Source organism: Eupeodes corollae, chromosome 3, assembly GCF_945859685.1.
Source record: "Eupeodes corollae chromosome 3, idEupCoro1.1, whole genome shotgun sequence".
NCBI classification, from domain to species: Eukaryota; Metazoa; Arthropoda; class Insecta; order Diptera; family Syrphidae; genus Eupeodes; species Eupeodes corollae.
In genome coordinates, this window is record NC_079149.1 from 119,046,669 (window position 1) to 119,071,750 (window position 25,082).

At 30.9% G+C, this 25,082-nt stretch overlaps 1 protein-coding gene across 1 annotated transcript in view; it reads left to right on the top strand.

The window, feature by feature from the left end:
- Window positions 1–25,082, top strand: part of LOC129949774 (uncharacterized) — a 156,025-nt gene that overhangs the window by 82,401 nt on the left and 48,542 nt on the right. Inside the window, exon 2 of the mRNA XM_056061421.1 lies at window positions 16,296–16,347. The gene's annotated coding sequence lies outside the window, so the exon portion shown is untranslated. The remainder of the gene's footprint in view (window positions 1–16,295; window positions 16,348–25,082) is intronic.

Genomic DNA, 25,082 nt, shown 5'->3' on the forward strand with positions numbered 1-25,082 from the left:
ATAAATATTATGCCTTCTTCTTCTAGGACATTATTGTTTGTGTTATATTTATCATACGTACATATAAGAATTCCGAGATAGTTGTTTGTCTGTTAAACAATGCAAAATAAAAAAAAAATGATTCCACATCCATAAATAGAAGCAAAACTAAAAGGACTCTTTGAGTCGGGCTTATCAATATGATGTGAGTATCTGTACTGAAAGTTGTTTTCATACGCTCTGATGGTGTGGAAAAGTAAGTTACCATCGCTTTACCGCCACATAAATAATAATTATTAAAGGATAAGAAAATTCCTTTTAGAAAATACCCCATAATGTAAAAATTCCAGGACCTACCCAAAACCAACACAAATTTAGACATCCACAAAATGAGAATATTAATTCCTTCAAAAGTTATTCGAATATACACACATATACATATTCTGTTTGTTGATGATGGTTTGGCCCTTTTTGTAAGGATGTTCTCCCCGCGTGAATCTAGTTTTTCTTTTAGGAGTATAAACGAGTATGGATATCCTTTTTCCAAATAGGAGGAAGAAGAAGAAAAAAAAACAATATTTAGTTTTTGTCTATTGTTTTTTTTTTGGACAAAAGCAACCAACTGGATAACAAAACGAAAAGAGGATGCCAATCTGTTTCCCATATAATATATACAAGTATGTGTGTTAGTAAAGGGGGCGCAAAAGGATATGAGGTTTATCTAGGATATTGCGTTTTGTTCTATGAAGCGATATTGTGTTTGCTTTTACTTATAAGTATTTCTGTTCCCTTTTTCTACATTATTGTTTTATATTTAGTTCTTTTTTGTTTGTTTCTTTGATTTCGGTAGATGTATTGTTACTTTGTTTTAGTGATTGTTGTATTCTTTTTTTTTGTACCTATATCCTTGCATAAGTTGGGATATGTATATTTATTTCTATAAAACATTGGTTTTGTATTAATTGCCCTATATTTTCTTTTTTTTTTTGTGAAGAGAAAGATAAGACAAATTGAGGGAAAATTTCTCTAAATGTGGAACAGAATAAGGATTTTTCTTTTGTGTGGTTTATATATAGTTCAAATGTATATATATTGATAAGAATTGATCCTTTTTTTCTTTTTTAGGTTGCTTATTTTTGTTTTGATCTTTGAATAAGGACTAGATTTTCAGCAATAGTTGAATGATATGATGATTTTCTCTCAAACTCGTATGTGTGTGTGGTTGGATTTTGATGTTTATGTTCAATCAAAGTTTTGTTTTTGTTGTTGTATTTGTTAAATTTAGTGGAAAAAAGGCAGAAAATAAAGAAGAAATGTATTCTTTTTGGCTATTAATAGTTACGGGTAATGTTTGCGTGTTTGTTGAGTAAAACCATCATTAATCATTTGAAAACCTTGTATATATATAGAAACAATAGAAAAGCCTTTATCTTAAGAACCTACTATATCTACCTTGATAAAAGTGATGTGGGTTAAGGGCATAACTTCAATATGCGGTTGAGTGAATTTCTGGTCTTACAAAAAAAATCGAAATGTTTGAACAAATGTATTTGTATAAGATTGTTTTAATGTAAGAAATGTTGAATCGTTTTTTAATAAATTTCTAAAGAGAAAATAGAATTTTAAAAATTCCTAATATACTTTCCTAAGAGAAAATTTATGTTTTAAATATAACTACCTTCAATTTGTTTTATTTTTATTTAAAGAGAAACAAAAATATCGAAATATTTATTCTCTAAAATTTAGAAAATGGGGATTGTTTCTTAATTTTTTAAAATTTTGGGTTTAACCTTCATAATTATTATTATTTTTCGGAACATTCAATTTAAGTAGTATTGGGTTAAATCTAATATCCACAAAATAAACGCTGGTGTGCCCCAGAGTTCCGGTTTGTCTCCAACGTTCTTCCTTATTTTTATGAATAATCTTTTGTCTGAAACTTCTTACCCAGTACATTGTTTCGCTGATAACAGAATTACAGCTTCTCATATTCGTTTTTAGATTCTCATCCTTGTTCTTCGGATGTGGAATACCAATGGCGGCGTATGATAAGGTCATTTAATTCTGATCTTTACAACATTGTATAATGGTGAATCAAAAACCATGTAGAATTTAATGCTTCGAAAACTCAATGCTGTCTACCTTCGCAAAAGCATAGCCCTCCTCCAATGCCACTATCCATGAGTGGCACTTTCATCGAGGAGACAAACCATTGCAGAGTGGTCACATATTTAAAATAGCCAAAAAAGCTGCTGAGTATTTAGGTTTCTGATCTGGCTATAATCTGTAAAGCCTATATATTCTTCCGAACTCAAGTACAATTCAAATATCTGGGCGGGTGCTTTTATAACCCACTTGAGTCTCTGAAGCAGAATTCAAAAGAGATTTCTAAAAATGATACGTAACCGTTGTCTAACTGAAACTTTTATATATCTCGAGCACCGTCGTAAAATGTCATGCCCGTCTTTATTTTATCGGTACTTTCATAAGCAATGCTGTACTGAAATAGCCAGTTGCATTCTAGCCCTCAAACAATTCAACCGTAATACCCGTTCTTCTGCAAATGCTTATTATTTTTTTCTTGAGAGATTCTTTCTTTAGTCGCACTACACGAATGTGGAATACTTTATCAGACTCAATTGCAGAAATTCAAAGGGAATGTGCATCGGTATCACCTTTCTAATCATATCCTCCCTTTCTAATTGTTCGCATTGTGTTAATGTTTAATCATATCCTCTGGAGTGCGCGCATGATATTAAAAAAATATAAAAATGTATTGTTTATAATTGTAGAATACCAGAGTTATGAAAGAAGATGTTCAGAGATTAAATAAAACGACCACGCTAAGTAAAGTTCAAGTAACAAGTATATTGAAGAGTAAAAAAGTAAAAAAGAATACAGAAAATGTATTTTGTATTTAAATGACTTTAGAATTAATATTATATTATTTATGTAATGGGGCATTGAGTATTTTTAGTGTTGATACTTATTATTATATTAAACAATAATCAAGTAAGCCGAGTTAAGAATAATAATTTAAAAAAAAAAACTTTCAAGTCGTTTTGGAGAAAATTAGAATTTTGGAACTGACTAATAAATTTGTCTTAATTGCGGTTTTTATAAAAAATAATATCGAGTTAGAAATTTTCTGTCGCAAGTAAAAACTCCGAATTGATTTTTCTGAAAGTTCTTTCTGCCTAATGTTCTAATGTTATTTTTGGTCCAAATTACTTTTGTTTTAAAATTAACAAACGATATGGTAAAAACAACTTAACCGTAAAGAAGCACCCATAAATTATAACTTTAAATATTTTAGATAAGCTTAGAATTTTTAAAGCTAAGCTGCGAATAATTAGAGTAGCAGTTTATTTAGATCTGCTCTTAAATAAAATATACATGATTCACATATTTAGTTTAAATACAATTTTTTCAAGAATGTTATTGAGCCAAAAACAAGGTATTCCTTTCCTCTCGTTTTTTTATTTTATTCATTTATTACTTGCCAAATAACTTTTTAAAGCCAAAAAAAAAAGGATTTATTATTAATTTTTTGTTTTGAATTATACTTTTCCTTTTTAAAATAATCTAAATACCTCATCAAAAGACTCAAGGTTTTTAACGGCTACTTTCATCATTTTACAAAAAAACAAAAAAAAAACATTTCCATCCCATTAAAAACGAAATGGCTAATGAATATATAACTTTATAAGTGCGCACAATAAGGAATTGAGTGAAAGTATCTTTCTTAACTAGCTACAGCTTCATAAAAATAAAACAAAAAATAAAAGCCTTCAGAAAAAAAATACATAATAATAAAACAAAAAAATGCCTATATCCTTTTACGCGGATTTGTTGTTATATCTGTTTTTTGTTTTATGTTACCTTTATATCTTTATCTGTTTTATTTATTTTTTATTTTTGTTTGTTTAAAAAGAATTTTTTGTTTGTTAACTTTTTTAACTTTCTTCTGTGAATCACATTTTTAACACAAAACTTATTAATTCTACAAACTCTCTGTGTGTCTACATCAAAATCTACAACTGTTCGAAGGACGAGAGGGGAAGGTTGTTTGTTGGTTTGCAACTTTTTAATTTCGGAAATATGCTTTTTAGAGAAATTTCATTTCGTTTTCATTTTTTCCTCTCCTTTCCTAGTTTATTTTGTTTTTTGTATAATTTTTAATTCAGACTTTTCCAATCCTAATTAAAAAGGATCTCTCCAGCAAGAGTATAGCAGCAAAGAGTATGCGGTAGTAAAAATATTATTTAACTTTAACCATCTACTTCGTATGCTATACTCCTCGCTGTTGGGTTGTTTTTAAATGATTATGTGTGTGTGTTCTTTGTTCTAACTCTATAATTCCTATTTTCGAAGGACCTTCTATTTGTGCAGCAGAATGCGGTATTGGAAGTGTGGTGAGTAAAGCGAAGCCATTCTTCTAATCTGTCCTTGGTCTTAAGACCATAATTTTGGTTGGTGCTTCCTGAGTGCTCGACGCTCGACGTATTTCGAAAGGACATGAATTTGAAAAAAAAATCAAGTAGAAAAAAACGAAACTTTGATGAAAAACTAAAGTTATACTTCTTAGCAAATACTAAACGTAGTTAAGTAGTTGTAAAAAGCAAACTTGGGCTGTCCGGGATACCAGTGCTGGTCTTCGTCCTGGTACTGGTCCTTTTTCTATTCCTAGGCAAAAGCCATCAGTAGAGTACCATCAGTCTTAAAATTGGCTTGGTCTGGGCTGGGTTGGCCTGGCGTGCGTTAAAAAAGGCAAGTCAGGAAGGAAAAAATAACGGACAAATAAAAAAAAACAACCAACCTCACTCAAGGAGTGTATCATTTGGAAATGAAAAGTTTGCCCACATTTCCAATTCTGCTCACGTTTTGTTCAAACTTTATTGTTATGTCGAAAACTTTTTCATCCATATAATTTCTGTTATTCCTTATTTGGGGGGTTTTGGGTGGAGGTTGGGTGAAAGGTTTTTTTTGGTTTGGCGATGATGGTGGCAGAGGGGTGAGGTGGAAGAATTCTGGTAACGTGTTTTAAGAGGGCGCGTGGGCTTACATATACAATTGGAAATGTTTTATTTGCAAAGTTTTCCCGAAAACCATGGGAATAAATGCGGGTGGTTGGGGTAGGTATAGATGGAGTAACTTTGAGAGGTATGAGTATGTAAAAAGTTCTTTAGCGATGTGTATAAACGATCGTTATTTCTTTTGGCTAATTACTTTAATTGGAATGTTTACGACAGCCCATTGCATTGGTAGATGGAAATAACTTGTTATATTTCATAAGCAGCCATAAGGAGTGTGGCAAAGGGAGTGGGTTGGGTTTCTATGGTTTAGATAATGGGGATTTGGGATTTTTTGTGCCGAAAAAAAGGGGTTGTGTAAATTATTCAACCAACCACTTTCTAACAAACATTCTTCTTTATGAAATTTCCCCCATCTCATCCAAATATACGGCGATAAGAGCTCAGGGACCCACAAAATACATATACATAGATAATGGATGTTCTCTTGAGAAACTTAACGCTCACTTTTCTCTACGAATGTCGAGTATAAGTATATCCGAATATTGCTCCTTGACTATAATGACATTGAAATAAATACCTATACTTTACTCTGTCGAAATGGAAAGCAAACATTCATGAAGTACCATAACCCAAAAGACCTACACTATAGAGAGGGTTGATGCGAGAACAATTTTCACCAGAAAAGTTAAACATTAGTCTGCTATTTTGGGTTAAACATTGAACATTGTATAAAAGGATATGGTGATAAATTTAAGGGAAATCACCAACCAACGACGACGACTACACAACGATACTATTAGGTACATGCCTTCACTTTATGCCTACTCCTATACATACCATCATAATATAGAGGATCTCAATATTTTTCTTTTTTTTTTTATTTGGAATTGTTTTGGATGGGATCTGCGGAAGGAAATTAGTATAACTTCTTAAGTGTCGTATGCTTAAGGATAATGCCTTTTTGTTCTCATCTAGAAAAGTTAATAGGTAGTTTTAATTGTTCATGGAAAACTAAATATGTACATTGTACATTTTGTTTTTTGATAGTTTGAAATTAAGATAAATGCTTGCCTCTTAAATGTTTGTATATTAATGTGATTTTGATGGTAATTTGATTTTGTGATTTGGTGACGAAATTTATTGGAAAGGTAATGTGGAGATGATGATGTTAAAAATAGTTTTAAATGAAAACTTTTTAAAGAGAAGGAAAGAGGTTTTTGGTGTCCGGAAATAAATGAAAAGAATCAAAAATTATGAATTGGATAATGATGACTTATTGATTTTAAAACTTTTCAAAAATGACTTAATAATACTTAAAAAACTTAGATCAATATTTTTGAGTATTCAATATAAAATTTAATGTTTTACCTTTTTTACTTTGGGAACTTTTGAATAAAGCTAAAGAAGGTGGGAATATAAATACCGCAAATTTGAGATCCAGTAAAAGTTTAACTGAACTGAAAGAAAATAATGTCCCTTCTTCACTAAGTAGCAAGAAGTACTTTCATATAAATATTGCCAAGCCATCATTAGTCGGTGGATTTAAAAATCGAATGCACTTTGGGACAATTAAGTTAGAAATAAATAAGTGTGTTTGTTTAAGTTTAACAAGAAAACAAGAATTATTTTAAGGCTAAGCATGTTTGGAGCGCTTGTGCCTTTTTGTGTCTACCATCTGTCATGTTACAAACTAATTTCTCACAAATATAACAGTTCTTGGAAATTAGTCTGATACTTTTTGAATAAATGTACATAAATACCTACGTGTCCATTGTTCACAATTATTTTTGTCAAAGCTTTATCATTAATGTAATACGTAATGAAAGAACATCAAAGCTTGTTCCAAGAAAAATGGTACGACGTTTGAATTTTTTTTAACATAAGAGTAAATTCAATTATAAAAATAAGAATGTAGGATGTTACCTTACTGATAGCTTTGCAACGATAATCATTTGAGTGATATTTTCTTTGAAAATTTGGCCCCTTTATGATTAGATGTGCTCGATAATTCCATTAACTTCATTTTTAAAGTCTGGAATTGATTGTGGAGGGTTGACATAACCCTTTTTTCACATGGCAGCACAGTCTTAGTTTACACGTATTGAATCACGAGTTTGTTTTGGCCAATTTTATTTACCTTTTCAAGAAAAAAAAAACGAAACATTGGAATGTAGTTTTGTTACTTGTTGAAAAATAGTTCGAATCACTTGTAACTGCTAGATATTTAAAACTGTACACTGAATAAATTTTGAAACTAGAATCAGAACAAGAACCAGCTGCTGAAAAATTAGGTCTACCAGAACTATAAAAAATAAAGGTTAATTGTCTACAATTTGACTCATGAAATATAAAATTGTTATTGCAAAGCTGATGACTAGAAGTCTTAAATGACATTATTTTAGTTTTTTCATAAGGATTAACTTATGAACCGAGAACCAAGTTCTTATAATTTCGAGATATTCTTCAATTTGAAAGTTACACTTGAATTTGACTGATATGTAAACGATATGTCATCCGCAAAAGCCGTAGCTAGCCATTCAACTGCAACCTAAAGAGAGAGTAAGTATAAACCAGAAAAAACAAGGGGCTGACTGCGGAGCCCTGAGGCACTCCAGATTTTATACAATGAGCTTCACTCATTCCACCATTAACTACTACTTTTTTAACTATTTCTTTTAAATGTGACTTCAGCCATTAAAAACTTACTCCGCTAAATCGTGCATTATATAATTTACTTAGCAGTAAATCATGATCAACCATGTTAAAGGCTTTAGCCATATCAATAAAAAGAGCCATAGTCGGCTTATCATGATTCAAGCTGCCATAGAGTTGACTGGAAAGTAGAAGAATTGCACCTTCGGTTGACTTTTCGGAACAAAATAAAAATTGATTTTCGCTTAAAAAACCTCTTATTGGAATCTCTGTAATACACTTTTAGGGAATTGAAGTACGAAATAAGTAACTCTTTGACCTAACTTCTGCCATATGCAAAATTTAAAAGAAAAATATTTTTGTATTTTAAAAAATGATGGTTTTCCTCTCCATGAAATAATTTTAAAAAAATGTCAATTAACATTAAAAAGTTGATTCGATAATAATTCTCACATTTAAGACGTATTTACTGATCCATAAAATTGAGAAAAAAATTGTCTGAATTGTATGGATATTTGGCGTAAATATATTGCATTTTAATCGCTTCAGTGAAAATGGGAGTGTTGCTGTTGTAATATTCACTTTATGTACATAATTATATACATATCGCCTCAGAAATATAATCAGACATTCATTATCCTTAACCCACTTTTCTTTTTATAAAGGCAATTTTAATTTTTTTTATTTTGTACCATTCAACTGAAAGATGATCGGGAATCTTCAATTATTGACATTTTTTCCCATAAAATCACCTTCTTTTCTGCCAACTTTATTTATATTTACGTATATATGTATGCACCCTGAATGCAATTTTAAATGCCAAAGGAGAAATCAAAGTTCACAACAATTAAAATAATTTTCGTGCCCAAAACCATTTGCCATTATCATTACCTCTCGTATGTATAAACTGCTTGCTTTACAAATACATATATTTATGTTTAATCTTAATGAAGGATATTTTTTTATATTCTTTTGTTAAATAATTAAAATTCCATTAAAAAAGGATACACTCATCTGTAATCTGCTCATCATCGCAGAGAACTTTTCTCGCAATAACCTTTCGGAATTTCTGCGCGCTTTCTGTTTAACTTTAACTCATCAAGTAGATATTTTGTGTAAATGAATGTATACGCGTGGAAGGATGTCGAATTATAATAATCAGGCAGTGGAAACAGTATAGACCCAACTCCCTCCGCCTATTTTTCACTGTGACTTATCGTAGCCGTGCGTCGTCATACCACTATTGTATAGCCGCTTTGATTAAACTTTTCGAACCCTTGATGCTGCTGCTGCTTCTGCACGCATTTCAATATTATAACTGCATGGAATTCCCCAGAATATTCTGGTGTCCTGAACTGTGCTATACCTTTACTCCTTTATAGTTTTACTCCTGCTATCAAAATGCAAGGCAGCAAATAAGTAGCAATGGTGGAATATGGCCTGCCACGACCATTTCATTCCAGACCAGAGCAGGTCGAAGTCAAACTGCAAAGTGGTACTGAAGTGCGGAGGGGTTTTATTAAAACTCCTTGTGATTTTCATCTCACCAACATCAGCAGCAGCAGCACAACTCAGTTCGGCATTCTCATTTGATATTCATACTGTTCGAGTGCTATAGTATAAAGATACAGTTCGGGGTTTGAAACTTTTGCCAGCTCGTGAAAATCATAAATTCCTGTGATATTATGAAAATTATCTTCATTGAGAGCGAGTTGTTTGTAGACATACCTACTGCAATGCGTATAGTACGCCCGTACGCTCCGTATACCGTTGGGTATATATGTGTATATTTGTATGTGTGTCTACCACACATTGCATCCTAATTATTCCCTACAGCTCGTGAACTTGCACTTTGCCACCATAGCAGGGCATTCAACGGATTCTACATAATTAATGCATCCACACCGCACATATGAATCTACTCACATAAGAATGCATCTCGAATCGAGACTTATCTTCTCAGGGGCGCATTTAATTGCGGATAATGTGATTATGTGAATTGAGGCTCTAGCGTATAACATATTTCTAGATTCATCATAATTTTGGAATCTCTTAACCCCAGGAGAGTATTCAGGACCAATAGAAAAGAATTAATAAATAAATAATTGGAGTGAAGTATAAATTTGTATAAAATATTAAAATTTACATCTACGCAGAAATGTTTGAGAATATTCAATATTTTAGAAACTTTTGAAAATGAAAACGGCTATTATGGTATCTTAGTTCTCTTTGATCTTTTTCTCTTGTCACGTATAATTTTATTTACGATCAGGGAGACCATATTTTTGATCGCTATACGTTAATTAACACAAACGACGTGTTTCCATTTCTTTTTTTCGTTTTTGTCATCTAGTAGACCCCAAAATGTTTACCAACTACACAACTTAGTTCACAATAATTTTAAAACGTTCGGAAATAAAAATTATCATAAGACTTCAGTGCTGTCAAACAGAAATGCAGCTATAAATTAATTTAATTTTAAGCATCTGTGGCGGTGACACTAAAAATAAAACGATACTTATGAATTGAGACTCTACCTTTAAACGCTATAGACCTGATAGTTACCATAAATTTTGAAAATTGGATGCTATGGCAGAATGTTGAATGTTTCAAAGTTGTCAAAGTTTATTTTTTTGTCGAAACATAAACTTAATTGAATATTGTTTATAAAAGCACGTTTAATTTTATCTTTTCAACCAATAGCTTAAAAACGTAATGTGCAAAATAATGTAAAAATAATATTTTTGATTTGTTTTCTATTTTTAAAAGTCAGCTTTTTTAAGGAGTTAGTTTGAAACGGACATCTTGCACATCTCTTAATTTAAAGTTACAAGATTTTTGACTTTTCGAATATTTTACAAAAAATTTTTTTGAATTATTTTTAGTAAAACAATATTGTCTGTATTTGTGAAATGAAAATTTGGTGAAATGGAAATTGTTTTGGAGATCCAAAAAAGTTTTTGATAAGTTTTAAAAATTAAATTTTTGTCTTTGTATTTGTTACTCTTCGTCAGAAGATGAATTTAAAATTTAGTTATTAAAATAAAAACGTTAGTTGTGTGGACCTTACAGGCTTGAAATTCGAGTGAATCGTATTTTTGCAATAGAAATTTTGAAAATTAAAACCTGTAACTTAATCTTGATGAAATTATCAGAAAGATTTATTCTTCCATTTTCACTCGAAGTTAAATTAAAATGTATTCCAAATGTTAATTGAAGTTTTGAAATACAGTTTTACTAATAAAGATTTAAATATTTTTCAAAGTTAAAATTATTTGAACATCTGTGTTTTAAATTTCGGATTTAGCAATTTTCATGTGACCTAAATTCAAGAAAAGTAAATTGTTGAAATAACGGTTGTCCATTTTGCGGATTTAAAATCAGTCAGTCAATTATACGCCCGAGGATGGAAGAAGAATTTCCGAAACGCGTCGCGTCATAAATTAAATAATAAATAAATAAAGTTGTGAAATTTATTGTTTTTAAAATAAAACAAATAATATTAACAAAATTTAAATTTTCGTTTTATTTTTCAATTTTAATTAAAATTATAGGGCTGGAATACTATATCTGTCAAAATAAATTCTTAAGCCAATTATTTATTTTTTAGTTGAAAGTCTGACATTTACGAAAATTGATCGGTTAACTATCGAACAATACGAATTGTTAAAACTTACAAACTAAATAATGACTCTGCCACAGATTATAGTTTACATAATCGTCCAACTACGCAAGCAATTAACAAATTTGGGACAAAAAAATTGAAGAGACTGGACTGGTTACAAATATTTTTAGACCTGTGCATGATCTTTTCGCTCGTACCAATACTGTAATTATTGAAAGTATTACCGAATACCCGAATGTGTCGATTCTTCGTCGTTGTCAGGAATTATAACTGTCTTACGTCACATTATGGCGTATTTTGCATTTGGATCTACAATTACATCCATATAAAGGCCAGGTCCTACAACAACTGAAACCAGCTTACCATTCACAACGTAGCGTAGATACGTCGAATGGGTGATATAACGACAGGAGGCGGTGGACGTCGATTTTTCAATACAAATTTTCTTCCTCGACTTATCACATTTTTCACTGGATGGGTATGTTCATAAATACGAATTGTCGTATTTGATGCTCTGAGAATCCTCAAGTTATTGAAGAGACGCCATTACATCCATAAAAAGTCACTGTTTGGTGCGCTCTGGAGGTGTAATGTGATTGGACCTTACTTCTTCGAGAACGATTCCTTAAAAATAAAATAAGGTGGCGCAACAGTCCGTAGAGAACTAGGACCTAGTGACTTACAACTCTCAACCATTTCTATGTGCGAGTAATTGCAGGGATGGAGGGGACCTACAGTTTAAATGCCGAATCCGAACGGCTAATTTGAGAAAGCACTTTTTCATGACAAGAATTACTCTTGGAGAATTTGTCAATTCCTCGCAAGAGGCAGTACCCGTGAATAAAACTTTAGTTGGCACAGAGAGGGATCGAACGTTATAGTGACATAATAACCGACTTTTGTTTTGCCTGCTATTAGAGAATATGACTTGGAGAATATGTGATTTCAAAAATCGGTGCCAGATGCCACACAGCTCGAGCGAATATGGCTTTGTTGCAAGAGATATTTTCTGGCCGTTTAATTTCTCGTCGTGGCGATATCAACTGGCCACCAAGATCATACGATTTGACACTGCTGTCATTTTTTTGTTTGGCTTCTCGAAAGACCGTGTTTATGCAGATGAATATTTAACTCTTGAGCACTTAAAACCCAACAATGATTAAGTTATGGCTGAGATACCGCCCAACATGTGTCAAAAAGTGGTCGAAAATTACCTCAAAAGAATCGATACTTGCAATAATTCGCGTGGTGATCATTTAAATGATATAGTGTTTAACACATAATGTCAACTTTTAAACTTTTTTTATTTACGTTTACATTTGAAACCGAAAAAAAGGATAACCCTGTATTTGTTTGTTTGAATGCCCTAATCTAAGAAATTACTAATACGATTTGGAAACAAAAACTCGGTATTAAATAGTTCATTTACTGAATAAGGCTTTAGGCTGTACAACATCAGGCTAAGACTGAAAGGATCGGAGTATTATTATAGAATATTTCAGGAACGAGATACTGTTCCCTTTGGAAAGCTATAACTGGTTTTGCTAAAATAATGAATGACATAATTGCTCCCCTTTAGTGTTATAAAAATGTCAGCCAGAGTATTTGTAAAATATTTTAAAGTTGGCTCACAACAATATTTTGTATGCTAAACCATTTTTTTTCTAAAATAAGCTCAGTTAGTCTTGCATAAAATTGAAGCTAAATTAATTTCCTAGCAGTTATAATTTCTGGGCTACAAATACTAAAATTCTTTTAAAAAATTTAATTTTTGTTTTCTCACTTGAACCAACCATCAATGTAAATAGAAATCTTGAAGATTATTAAAAACGATGTTGTTGTAAATAACAGAATGATGATTTTTGAACAGAATGGTCCACACATATATGACAGCCCTGGCATAACTCATTTTTGCTATGTAACTTTTAACTAACCCTTACAGACTTTAGAAAGTAGATTGGGATTGAGCTTAGAAGCCAGTTAAAAGGGTAAAATTATTAATACCGAACAGGTAATGTAGTGGGTCTTTTTGAAGGTTAAATTTCTTTCCTACGACACCCCCGATTTTATTCTAATAGCCCCTGCTTTAACTCCCTAAAGTATCACAATAGAAAAAGTCTTTCATAGCCTTCTACCTTTTTAAGCTGGTGCTGTGTTGCATTTTAAAATTTTTAATTATTACTATCATATCCCTATTACAAGGCCCAAATTAATAAGAATGCGCCCACATGAGTCCCGCTACAGCAGTCGATTGTTATTTGGCATCAGGGAGAACCTGAGTTGGGAATGCGAATGATGATGACTCTGAATCTGATGGTAGACGACTCGACCATCAGTGGGGCGGGTATTTGGGTAGGTAGGTACATATTCAAAAAATACAAAAATAGACAAGAAGATGAATTTTTGGTGTGGATGCCAGCCAACCAACCAACCAACCAGCTCGTATCATGAAAAGCGAAATGTATCTCCAGCGAATAATTAAAGGTCATTGTAGAGATACTCTTTTGCTTTTGCAGCGGTGAACGGTGGCAGTGAAGTGAGTAGATATCTATCTGCGGTAGATAGCTTCCGACATCATCTACATCGTCGTCGCAGCCACCGCCGGCCGTCGTCGCCGGTTCAGAACGTTGCTGTAATTTATAAAATACGAAATTTTCCAGTAAAACGCTGATTTCGGTCTGAGTTTGGAAAATATATTGAGTTTTAGTAGAGTTTCGGTAAACAAAACAAACAACAAAAACCGGAGTCGGTACCTCTTAACGTACCGTACCTAGGGGTAATGCTATACCCACCCTCCTCTCTATACACTCGGTGTCTGCACTCGTATATAGCAAAGAAAGGATTATGCTTTTTAATTAGTTTCGGTAAGGCACATTTGGGATGGTAGATGGTATGATGACTCGCTGGAATGAGGGGGGCGCGCTTGATGTTGATGTGGGCGTTCACACATTCCTTTGTATGTTTTATACTCATTCAGCCCCTTTCGCTAGCTGGGATGATGATAATATCTACTACAAAAGGGGTTTGCTTCACAGTTTTTATTCATTTAAATTGTGCAGTAGTCCGCAGTTTGCAGTCGAACTCTCTATACGAAACGCATTGTTTTTTCGCGGGTGGTACTTTTTGTTGTATGTATCGCTCGCTAGCTGGCTGGTTGTGGCCCATTCTGTTGGCAATTATTTCGCCGGCATTGTTTAAAATTTAAAGCTTTTTCTTTCTTTTTTGTTGCTTGTTGGTAACTCTCTTTTTTTTAAGGGAAAAAAGGATAAATTTGAACGAACGTATACGAGGTTGTTGGGAACGCCGGGAAAAAGTGTAAATTTGTGGGATTTTTGTATTTAATTCTTTTTTTTTTATTTTATTTTGTGTGTAGTGCGGAACCATTATGTCTTTCATTTAATTTCCCACTTTTGCCTGCCCGAGTGGTGCGCATCCTTTTTAATGGAGTGAATTTCAGTTAATTAGGGTTTTGCGGTGCAGTGTGGAATTCTATAGAAATATTTATAGTGTTGCTCAACGGTTTTATGTATTTTTTTGAAATTATTTTATTTCATGTGTCGCTAGCTGTCGGTGCGGTGCTGTTTTTTTTTTATTTTTTTGAACCATTTCAGAGAAAAGAATGGTGCATTTTCGCATTGCAAAAATCCGACAGGTAAGGAGACAGCTTGTGGTTAAGTATCAACTAAAGTGCTCGGTGTGCAAGCATGATGCACATTGCACCAGTTTAGGTGGGGTGGTATGTGGTGTATTAATATCAAGGGTTGAAGTGCTTTTTGGCTAGGGCGACGAGGATCGTTCGACGGCGGCGCGGCATAAACGGAAGAAGGTTTTGTTCTGTACCGATTGAAGTTTTGTGCACTATTTTTCTCTTTTTTATGTTTTTTTTTTCTTTTAACTTTACCGAGAGGCAGGATTTTTATTTTTAGTAATTGAGGAAGAACAATTTGTGAATAGTTTTGTGTGATAAAAGGATATACCCATTTGCACTAAGTAAGTACTTTTGTGAAATGTTTGGATTTGGATGTTGGATGTTTTGTTTACACATTGTTGAAAAAGTATAATAAAGTATTAGTTTTTTAAAAAGTATGATAAAATTTAGATACAGGGTGTTGCTTTAAATTCAAATTGCAATTATAAAAAAATATTTTAAGTAAATTAAGTAAAATTATTCACACAAAAATCGACTTTTTAAGTTTTTTTTAGTTAATTTTTCCATTAACAGAAACGACAAAAAGGCCATTAACAGTGATAGTTTGGCCACTGTTGTTCTCAAACTTATCTTCAATGAGTTAATTTTGTTTGTAGAGGCAGGCATAATTCACGACGCAAAATTTTATACTGTCAAAAACTTTTATAGCAAGCATCAATGTTTCGGGCCAATCTTGCGTTTTATCGACTAGACTTAAGGATTTTGAAAATGAACCAACTCAAATTTATCCTCTGGAGTGTTATATAGCAATTTCACAACTTGTGCGATTAACAATTATTATTAAAATGTCCTTATTGGAAAACACTTATTTAAGAATAATTCAAGTACAATTAAAAATCCACTCCGTCTCAACAATGTTTAAACATACAAAATATTACACATTATTCACAATGACAAAGAAAAAGACATTCGAAAAAATATCTAGTCTTTCTAACTCAATTAAGTTTTAAATGCTAAACGTACTAACAAAAAAATTGTTTAAATTAATACATTTTCTATAAATCTCTCTCACCATAAGGAAAATTAATGGAATCATGATTGCTTTAATTTTTTTTTGAGAAGAGTAAAATATTTTCATTTTGATTTAATAGGTTTTTATGTTGTTTTTGATGTAGATTAATACCCAAATGTAATTTAAAAGCTTTTTGGCTTTAAAATAATATCATCATTATCTGTTATCCGTTTTTTGATTTTTCATGTTAATAGGTTAAAAATTATTTTTTTATTTATTTATTTCTCAGAATAATTAATAAAAAATAAAACTAACAAATTATTTTTCTTTTAATAATTACAGACATTTATGCCATCTCTTTCAATGTCATGTACCGTGATTCCTATTTTAAATTGTAAGTATAACACATTTACTTAATATCAATTAATAACTTAACTTTATAATAAAACAGTTTCTTAATCACTTTCAAAACCAAAAACCAAATTTCCCCCTTTTTTTATGAATACAAAAAAAACATCAAAACCAAAAGAATGAAAATAAAGTAATCTAATTCTAACTTTTAAAGACGATTAAATACGGAAACATCCATTGAAACCACTAGACCTTTTTACGGTTATAAGAACAAAACAAAAAAGAAAAAAAATACAAAAAAAGAAAGAAATAGACGATTACAAACGTAAAGTCTATACAAATATGCTAATTAACCACATTACCTTATTTTCTTCTATACATACAAAGCTCAATATGAAACAACGACTAAAACACCCAATCTTTTGACCTTTATTTTTTTCATGAATATTTTGTTATTTATTTAAATCACCCTGAGGAGACTGTGGGCCTTTTTTTCTTATTTCTAAATCTAAAATGTTTTTGGAGTTATTTTTCTAAACCACCAACATCACTATCGTTAACGCCACAGCCGCCGCGCGCGCCGCACCGTCACTGGGCAATTTCGTGTGTCGCTTTTAATTTTCTATTTTCCAGGATCTTGTATTTTTTTTTCTTCACCGTTAAATTTTGTGTAATTGGCTTAGTAATATTTTAATGAGAACGAAAAAAATATTTTAGACTTATAAAAAAATGAAAAATAAGAAAGTAAAAATAAAAACTTGATTTGGGCCAAGTTGCCTTCAGAGCCCACAGGTAACAAAGGTGACAAATGGACAAAGTGAAGAAAAAAAATAATAACGAATAAATCATATTTACGAAAAAGTTAATTTTGCCTTTTTACCTTTGCTCTTAAAGGCGGTCTGCGGGAAAAAAGGGCATTCGTAATATACGAGAACGTATTTTTCTAACATTTTTTTTTGTTATTTGTTATGTTTTTGAAGTAAGCCTATTTTACATACCTTAGTTTCTTAACCATACTTTTTCACGTTGTTCAAATTGACACTTTCTGACAAATTTCACGAGGCGAGGCTAAAGTGGTTGGTTTTGAAATTAGTTGATTGATATGACTTTCACAAAGATAAATAACAGCCTATTCGTCAGATTTTAAAAATAAAATTTTTGAAGCCGGCTTTTTTTGAAACAATCTTTTATAATCGTAAAAGGAAAATAAGTTACAGGAACTTTTGATTCGTTTGTTTCCTTAACCTTATCACGCTCCCTTCAATTTTTGTTAAAATATGGTGAAGAAAACAAAGATAAGAAGGCTTCATTCAATCCGCACAACAATTTGCATACACAGAAAAGAATGTATACGTCCAAGTGTACAGTTGACATTCAATATATTTTAATTCAAGAAATCTAATAGAGACATAAATATAAAATACTTCAAGTGTGTGCTTAAAAATAATTAAAATATTTACAAACTGAATATTTCCTGAGAAGAGAGAATCGATATAAGAATAGATAAAGAGATAGTAATCTGATTTACAGTCAAAAATGCACTTTATATTTTTTGAAAACATTCAAAACTTGTAGCTTTATCCATTTTTTTCCTTTTCTTTGAATTCACTTCAGTCCTCTCTTTTATATTTATGGGAAAAACTTGTTCGAATGATTTTAATAAAAACGTTAGAATTTTGTATACAACAATTGTTTTTTAGTCTTGTCGTTCATTTTTCTCAGCATATTTGAGTCTACAAACCAATTTAAAAATTTTTGTTTGAAGGTAATCACATAATAATGGTTTAAAGTTGAAAACAAAAAAATGGATGCAGCGATTCTTTCCATCTATCTGTCCTTTCCCTTTGAACCTTGAATTTAAAGTCTCAAATAGATTCTCGTTACCAATGTTTTTATTTTCTAAGACAAACTTAAAAATTATTCCCATACGCATCAGGAACTAATTAACCAGTTTAAGAAATAGGATTCGACAATTTCTACGATTTACAAAACCTTCCTATGACAAGTTAATGAAATCTTTGACATCAACTCGTACACCACAAAAAAACCACATTTTATACGAGCATTAAAAATTCTCTGAAAATACAAATTTGAAACCAGAAAAATATATGACTTCCAGGACGATTATGTCAATTTGACTTCTTTTGTACCCATTTCAATTAGTTTGGTGGGATATCAGTTTTTGACAGAAAAAAAATGAATTATTGTTCCTTTATACTCAATGTTTGTGCAGCCCTGTAAAGTTCTATTGGTGTATCTTAATTTTTCATAAAAACTTAAAATTAGTTAATGTCCTTACGATGACTGAGGATAAGGCTTATGTAGGCATTCTTCAAATACCTCAAACGGAAAACAGGAACAAACACTTCTTATTGAAATGTAGTTACAATTAATAGATTAAAAATAAATATACAAAAATAAAGTACTTCTTATTTCTTCCTCAAATTTTTAAAATCAATCTTTCATGACAACTTAATTTATTTATGCAAATTTGTGATGATTTTTTTTAAATCGTGCAAGTTTTTTTCAAACCTTTTGTTTGAAGAAAACAAAAAGTTCAAACTTCACCTCTGTAATCGCAAGATTAACAAATATATGCATACATATATGTTTATGTATGAGAAGGACAAAAAAGTACACACACAAAACACCTTTGCACAAATGATTATAGAAGAAAAAAATTTACTTGATGCCAGAAGGCACCGAAGGACAATTCAGTGGCGAACAATGCGAAGCACATAACGCTTAGAGCAATTGCCTATCTCAATTGTCACCTAAAGGGAATAAGATGGAAGCTTTTCTTGTTCTACTTTTTCTTCTTTTATATTCCTTGTTTTTTTTTTTTTTTTGATTGTGTCGTCCTTTCTTCATTCTTACTCGCTTTCTCTCCTACTCTCTCTCCTTTTCTCTATTTAACTTTTCTTCTTCCTGTCAGTTTGACACTTAAAAGACGACTTTTCCATTGAATTCGTTTCCATTCAGTGCTTAAAAAATAAAAAAAATCGAAGAAGAGTAAAGGCAAGAAAAAAATAAGAAGAAAATGTAAAGTGAAATTAACTAAGACACCTTCTCTATAAGATACTTTCTTTTTTTCCTGTTTTTTTTTATTTTTCCCATCATCTAGAAACAACCCCCTTTGTCACTCAATTGAGAGAAGAGACAGCTAGAAAAATAAAATAAAATAAAAATAAAGTCCTATTAAAATAGAAACAATAAAATCTAAACTTTATTTTGTTGTGAGAGTCTTTTGCTTTGTGTCCTTATTTTTTTATTTTCTCGTTTTCATTCTCGTTGTTTTTTTTTTTGTTTTTGTTTTTTGTTTTGCTCGAAGGACATGTCCAAAAGAAATCACAGCACTTCAAGTGAAACTAACTAAAAGAAGAAGAGGCAGGAAAAAAAAGTAAAAGATCTAAAGAAAACAATAAGGAGAAAATATAATATCTAGATAGATATTCCAAGAGTTTATCCTTGTCTCTAAGTAAAGAAAATTCATTATGTTCGTAGGTACTTTGTGTGAAAGACAGGCGTCGTTTTTGTTGTTGTTATTGTTGTTGTGTCGCTTATGATATAAAATACAAGCAAGCAGGAGAGATAGGAGCGAGAGTGTTAAGTTAGAAAAAATAAAGAAGATGGCCTTACTTTTATATTTATATTTATTCTTCATAGTCATTGCCAAGCGACCATTTCAAGGCTGGCGTTGAAATAAACACCCATTTTCAAGATGGTCGTATTAAGCATGTCTTCTCTTTTTTTGTTAACTTTTTTTCTATATACCTCATTCTCTGTCCTATTGGCTCCTTGGAGAGTTGCCAGTCAATTAAAAAAGTTTTTTTCCTGCAAATTTGTTGTATTTTGTTCTTATCTGTCTACATCTTCATCATCTTATTTTTCATCACTTTGCTCAATTTCTGGAAAGCATCTTCTCTTACTTCTACTTCTTTTTCTCATAGATTAAAGAAATTAGTGCACGCTTAATAAGCGTCTTGGCTCATTTAAAAAAAATGTAAATATGTATGTATATAAAAACATTTTATTATTGCATTTGAAGTGAAAAATAATTATAGAAAGAAAAATATATTCTAGTTAGGATTTGCCTTGATGATGAGATGATGAAAATGAAAGATAGAAAAGAAGAAATTTAATGAAAGTGAAGATTGCAGATGCTTCATTAGATTTTCTTTTCTTCAATATCAAAAGAAGCAATAATATGAAAAAAAATATATATAGAACAAATATTAATAAACGTTTGTTATCCTTCTGCAGTGTAGCGGTAGTAAAGTAAGTTGTATTTATGAAAGTCGTTAAATCAGTTGTTGTTTTAAAATTAATTATTTCTTATTAATGAGCAGAATTTATGGACTTGTAATTTGAGTAAACGTATAACTTTTGTAGCCATATTTTTATAAAGAAACTTTAGTTTTTCAACTTATCTATTTCGATAGCATAATAAATCGAGCTCTGTTCTCATCAAACAATACAAAATTTTATGTAAATATGACTAAGAAAACGAAAAACTTTTAAAACTAAATTACGAAAGTTTAAAATTATTGAAATATTAAAAGTGCAGAAATTAAGGTACATACTATAAAATTATTGATAAAAAATATTCTTATTTGTTACGAAAATTTTAAGTTGAAATTATAATAATTTTTATAGCGATTTTGAAAAATATCACAATTTTGCTGAAATATGAAAAAACACACAAATCGAATCTCACCTTACAGTTTTTTGATAACATCAGGTTTTTTAAAAAAAAAATTCTCTCGAGTTTACATTCTCAAATTTGTTTTAAGGCTTGGAATAATTTGTTTAATTAATTTGTAAGGCTCAAATCTTAATCTTCTAGAATCTAGATAAATATATGTACATGCATAGTTCTCATATATTTTGTATCTCACTTAATTTTTGAAAGACTTAATTACTTGTGAAATGAATTATGAGTCTTCATTTGACTTTATATGAAGTTTTGTGAAAAATTGATTTCATGGTTAATAAAAAATGTACTTGAATTAGAATCCAAACTTTAATATTTGCTTAAAATTATAAAGATCACATTTTCTTATCCATTAAAAAAAACTAAACATTCTTTGTTTGAACGACAGAATTGAAAAAATTGCTGGTATTAAACAGTTTTGGCTTTTTGCTTTAGAGAAAAATTTAAGCATAAGTCATTGAGCGTTTTTAAAGGTTTATGTAAAAGAAGTGAAGAATAACAACTTTAAAGATTGGTTTTTAAATTTATGAAATACTAAACATTTTTCAAGTAAGTATTAAAAAAAATGCCTATGTTTGTATGTATGTGTGTAAAATTTTCTCCAAATAAAGACAAATATAATATTTTTTTTCCAATTTTAATTAGTCTATTCTTAAAAACCTTAAGTGATAGATTGATTAAGACATAGGATTCAAACTAAAGGCATCAAACCATTTGAGTAGAAAAGAGGCTAGGATGCTAAAATCTTTCTGGCTTTAAAATAATATCATCATTATCTGTTATGTTATGTTAAAAAAGTTATCAGTTTAATTATTCTAAAAAAATTCAAAATTACGTGATAAAAGAGTTTGATTTAAAAACCTATTTTGGTTAACGAGATTTTTATTCGAAATTTAATTTTCACCAATTTTAGTAGCATTTCTTAAAAGTTTTTATTTCTAATAAACATAAACAAATACAAATTGGATAAAATGTTATTGAATATTAAGAAAAAAAATTTGTTTGAAACCAATGTTTTAAAGCTTTGAAAAGTTATTTGAGTCAAAAATCAATTTTTACTAACTTTTCTTTTTTGTTTTTAATTTTCAATTTCTGCCTATAGGCCCTAAATTCTAACTTCTTTATGTCCTATGAGAAAATATTTTCCAAAATTAAATTGTAATCAACAAAGAGCATACATACAAACTAATGAGATGACAAATTCACAATTAAAACCCGGCCCAGTGCTTTAAATTCTGTAAGAGTTCGACTAAAAACGTTACGTTAAAAATTAAAATTTATTATTATAACTTGTTAAAAAACTAACGTTAATAATTTTTATAAATATAATTCATACTTAAAATCTAAAACTTAAACTAGGCTGTTGAAAAGCAATAATTTGGGTTTTATACTTTTTATGTTATCATTTGGTGAAATAATGGTATTATATCAATATCATGGAACAACGAAAGGGATTGTAGACAGAAATGCAAAAATCTTTTTTAAATGGCTTCGAGTCTTGTGACGTGTACGGTGGTGACCATACTGCACAGGCGTATTCCAAGACTGATCATAAAAATAAAACAAAAAGTAATATTAATAGTAATAAAAAACTAATATTTTTACATTTGTCAACATTCAAACCAAGACGATTATTATTTCACGATTCCCTTAATAAAGTAAAGTCTTCTAGTAGAGCAGGACAGTCAGATGTAGAGTTGATCATTTTCTTTGGAAAATTCAGCATACTTTAGGGCAGAAAAATTGTCCATGATCGAAACGAAATTATTTATAAATAAAACAAATAGAATAGGACCAAGATGGTTACCTTAGGGTACACCAGAATTAGCAATAAATAAACTTTAACACTCATTACGAAATTTAACACTATTACGTCTATCTTGCAAATATGAGGAGATCACGTTTATGAAAAAGCCGGTAAAACTTTGATCTGCTAGTTTTAAAAGTAATATCTAATGACACAATTTGTCAAATACCTTTTTGGAATCAGTATGGATAGAATCTACTTGTTCACATTTTTCAAAAACATCAAAACAAAAGGACGTAAAGTGAAACTAACTAATAACAGTTGAATGCTTTTTAACAAAACTTTTCTGGTTATTGCTAGTTACCGTGGCATGATGGTTAGTGCATTGGACTGTCATGCCAGAGGTCTTGGGTTTAATTTCTGCCTGTACCATCTAAAGTTTTTTCAAGGGTACTGCCTCTTGAGAGGAATTCACAAATTCTCCAAGAGTAATTCTTGTCATGAAAAGGGCTTTCTCGAATTAGCCGTTCGGATTTGGCTTAAAATGGTAGGTCCCCTCCACCCCTCGCACACAGTTATAGTTGAGAGCTATCACTGATAATTGAACTACAGTGAAAAGAAAGGACGTTACACACGATAGACTCAAACAGTTCAGGTATCACTGATAATTTAGGTTATTATTTCGTTTTTAGGAGATTTTCGTGTACTTGTATTAAAAAAGAGCTCTTCCAAATAAAAGCAAACACTGAACTATTAAGAGACGTGTTTAAAAAAATACAGACAACAAGTGTGCTAAGTACGCAGCACATTTCTTAAAAATGTTTCCATTATGACAAAAATTTGTTAAGTACCAATAATTATGGACATACGATCTTATCCTCAAATGCTTGTCTATAGACGTGGGAATTTAACAAAAGTGTAAGAAAAAGGCTTTATGTCCTATTTAAACGTTCTCTTGTCCAAAACAATATTTTCTACCGATCATTATAGACTTCTTTTAAGGTACATGTAGTGTCACCCATTTCCTAAGAACAAGCTACTAAACTACATCATTCCATTAAAATAAAAAAAAGTTAATCCGAGTAGAAACCCACTATGTTCATTATAATTATTTAGAAACCAAAAAATTTCGTTAATAAACAGACATTTTAAAATAATTACAAGCAATTGCATATTTGCGTAATTCAAAAAGTAACTCAGTAGCTATAAAACGAAAAAGACCAAAAATAAAATGAAAATTTCAAAATAAAAACATGACAAAAATAAATTTTGTTAAAATTTTGCTATTTACACCGCTCTTAACTGACTTAAGTACGGACTGCGGCGGATCCTTTGTAACGTTTTAATTTTTATTTTTTCAAGCGTTTTTATTTTTGTCGGTACCTATTTACTTAACAAAGTTAACGAGGAGTTTTTTTCTTCTGAATTTATTTTTCTTTCGTGTGTTTTTTATTTAATTTGAGACCAAACTTTCCAACTAAACCACGCTCTTCCACATTATACAGCAAAAGCTTAAAAAAAAGGTCATTGGCAGGAAGGAGTAATAGAACTGTATGCTATGTCATGCGGCAGGAAAATAAGCAAATATTTGTTCAACTGAAAAACATCATTTCAGAGGCCAAGCTAAGTCAATAGTTTGCTCTGCATACTTTTCTTATAACGAGGGAGATAGCTAAAGCTAGCAAAAGCACCACAGCCACAGGACAGAGTGATGCAGGGAATGAGATGATTGTGTGCGGTGTGGTGAGGTGCGGTAGCACGAAGTGAATTGTGAATGTGCCGTCCAAATTATACCTACAAACAAAAAAATGTATATTCAGCGATAACATCACGCGAAGCAAACGTGCTTACCGACTTCTTTCCAAGCTATAACACGGGATCTATGAGGTAAAACAAGGATGATGTTTTTTTTTGTTGTATTTGTTGTAGTGTTTGTTTACTTCATATCCTGTCGGGAATGCATATTAAGCCAAGACCGACCAATGGGGTGAGACATCATGAGATAGAAATGGATGGAATAGGTATGAACCCACCTAGCTGGAGGTAGTTTGCTGGGATTGCTGAGGTTTGAGGATTAAGAGTGAAACACATTTTGCAGATTGCCGGAATATTTGTCTATGAATAAAGTAAACAATAATATTTTTTTTTCCTTTTGTCTTTCCTTCTTTTTATGCTCTTTTATAGATAGGAGAGGTTATTTTTAATTCTATTCGACTCGCACCCAAAACACCCTTTAGTGGTTGCCTACAGAGATTATGAGGAAAAGAAAATTAATGATTTTTTTCTATCCTAAAACATAATTTGAGATTTTGGATGT